A 3,256-nucleotide genomic window follows, 5' to 3' on the forward strand; every position below is an offset into this window, starting at 1 on the left:
TATTTTATATTATTTGTAACTATTGTGAAGGGTGTTGTTCCCCTAATTTCTTTCTCAGCCTGTTTATCCTTTGTGTAGAGGAAGGCCACTGACTTATTTAAGTTAACTTTATATCTAGCTATTTGCTGAAGTTGTTTATCAGGTTTAGGTGTTCTCTGGTGGAATTTTTCTGTTCACTTAAGTATACTATCATATCATCATCGGCAAATAGTGATATTTTGACTTCTCCCTTTCCAATTTGTATCCCTTTGATCTCCTTTTGTTGTCTAATTGCTTGGCTAGAACTCTTCATATGCTAATCTTCATAATACTCTCTTTTAAGCAGTAATTTTCACATTGGCATATGTCATTTCTGTCATGAAGAGAGACTTTTTTATAGCATACATTATGAATTAGTAGTGTTTTTATGGTAAGTTGCAGAAATACAATTAAAGAAAAATTCTGAAAGTAGAGACATTTAGACATACATGACAGAGAAGATCAAGGATAGGCCTGATCTCAAGTGTATCCAACCTAGAGTCCTTAAATGATATTGTCAATATTTTATTGGTTACTGTCTTAGAGTTTTCCTGCTGGGAAGAGACACCAGAACCGAGGCAACTCTTATAAAGACAACATTTAATTGAGGCTGGCTTACAGGTTCAGAGGCTCAGTCCATTATCATCAAGGTGGGAGCATGACAGCATTTGGCAGGTTTGATTTTGGAGGAGCTGAGAGTTCTACACCTTTTTCTTAGGCAAACAGAAGACTGGCTCCCATGACTTTGAAGGGTCTTTGGCTTTCCATGTTTGAGGAGGGTCTCAAATTCTATTCCCACAGTAACACTTCCTTCAACAACACATACACCTACTCCAACAAGGTCACACATGCTAATAGCATCATTCTGTGGGATAAGCATATTCAAATCATCAGAGTTTCTTTCTATGTTATAGATTTTCTTTCTTCAATTTAAAAATTCATTTTTAGGTTTTCTTTAAATATTAAAGTTTCTTTACCAATTACTAGTTAAACTAGTATAATGCTTTACTATGCATATAGTCTTGTCCTGGATAATTTGTATTTATAAGAGCATAATAATAGAAATATATATAATTCCAAAATGTCATATTTTCTCTTTATGGTATCACTGGAAACAGTAATGTGGTTGGTACTTCTAGTTTTTTGACCAACTCATCTAACCTACAAGATGTAACAGATAGAAGTCAAAGTTACACAGTTACTTGTCCTTGGAGCTAAGGTGGTCTGGATACTTTCCAGAAACACATATTAGAACATATTATCATGTAAAGCAGAAAATAAATATTCTATAGCTAGAAGAAACAATAATAAATAGCAGATTGGAAAAGGCATGCATAGTATATATTTCCATATTACTTCATTTTCCAGATCCTAAATGATTTATTTTTATCTATTTTTGGAATAGAAGCTTTTTCAGTGTTTGAAATATGCTGAATTAATATGTTCAAGTGTGACTAGAATTAAAGTAGAGTCTAACATCTAATATATTTCTCACCAACCAATTAAAGGTACTTGCCTCATTTAGATGGTGGACTAAATTGAAGATGGTATTTCGTATTATTCTTCTGAAAATTGAATTTTAGCTGTAAGTAACAAAGTTTTCATAGTACCAAAACTTCTCTCTTTATTTGTCACTGTTGATTTTCTATATTTCATAATATTTCTATCAAATCTTTTTGCCTTTTTGAAGTGAATCCAGTGAAATTACAGTTGTGCATTTTTGGAGCATTTTATTTTTCCTGTCAATCAAGATGATAAGCATGGCTTCTAATATGGGCATGTAATGGTTTACCAAAGTTATTTCAACCACTTTATATTGGTTAAAATTGAGAACCACACAGGAAACAGTTGATTTTCCTCTGAATCATATTATTTTCAAGGCATTTCACGCCTCCATTTGAAAAGGGTGCTCTACACAGGAGGTGATGATAATCTAAATCTATATTGAAGAAAGAAAGCAATATGAGAAAATGAAGATTAAAAGCATGAAACTGATTCCAGTGTTTTTGTTCATCTCACTTCATATTGCAAGGTATGAAAGCATGTTTGTTCTGTCCTTTCATCTGTTATTTACTGTTTTCCTGTATGTTCTTCTTGAGTAAGTTTAATTCATTTCTATATATCAAAATTCCATGGGTATTCTGTGTGGCCTTCAAATTCTTTGTCTCTATTGTAGGTTTATTTTATGAGTTCTGAATTCATTGACAATTGCCAGCTTCCACTTAGAATGTTAAACTATATCTCAAATGCAAAACCCTGCATTATCAAATATATTCTCACTGAGGAATATTTGATAAGAAACATCCAAATAAGTGAACAATCTTAATATATACCCTATTATTTATGCTATACTTCGTCATGCTTTCCTGTATTCTTCTCAATCTTAAACTCAAACCAAATCATGCAAATTACATATGCTAATAATTAACCAAGAATTTGTATTGTTTTCTCTAGTTTTGTTGTTTTTGCTACGGCTCTGTCCATCATTATTTGTTACATATATCACTGCTCATGGCTGTAAGTTGGTCTCTTCCAAATTTGGTCTCTATATTTTAACACATGCATTTTACATGACATATTTTTGATATTCTGATATCTAAAATCCAAAAGAAATTTCTATGTTCTGTGCAGCCAATATTGTTATTGGTAACCAAAGAACAGGATGAAAAACAAATGCAAAATATCCACTTCAGTGTCTGAAGCAACACCTGAGTGAAGCGATACCTGAGTGAAGCAAAGAGCAGAGAGGGTACCCAATATTCTCTAAGTCCCTTTTCATTTTCTGGCAACTGCTACTTCTTAGAACTGGGAAGATGCCAAGAATTTTGTCAGAAGGCTGTAGTCAAAAAGCAAAGAAGGCGACCTGGAGCTTGGCAATCTCTTGGGGCATACAAAACAAAGATTGGAGATAGAGACGGATAAAGCAGCCAGGACTTATTCCTCTGAGATTAAGGTCAAAAGGGAAACTGATCTGTGACTCCGACTATTTGGATATTTGTCCAAATTTCATGAGCATCTACAAAACTAAACAGAATGTTGCATGCTTAAATTTACTATTCATGAAAAATGAGTTATCTAAAATATTAGTAAGTCAAAACAAGAGTAATGCTAATTTTCTCATGATTCTCATCACTTGAGAAACGTTTCAAAGGGCCATACTCTTGATCTCCTCAGTTGAAGGAGTGTTATGACTGAGGGCTGGAAACATACAGAGAGTCCCCCTCTTCTCCACTTAAAT

Source organism: Mastomys coucha, chromosome X, assembly GCF_008632895.1.
Source record: "Mastomys coucha isolate ucsf_1 chromosome X, UCSF_Mcou_1, whole genome shotgun sequence".
Classification (NCBI taxonomy): Eukaryota; Metazoa; Chordata; class Mammalia; order Rodentia; family Muridae; genus Mastomys; species Mastomys coucha.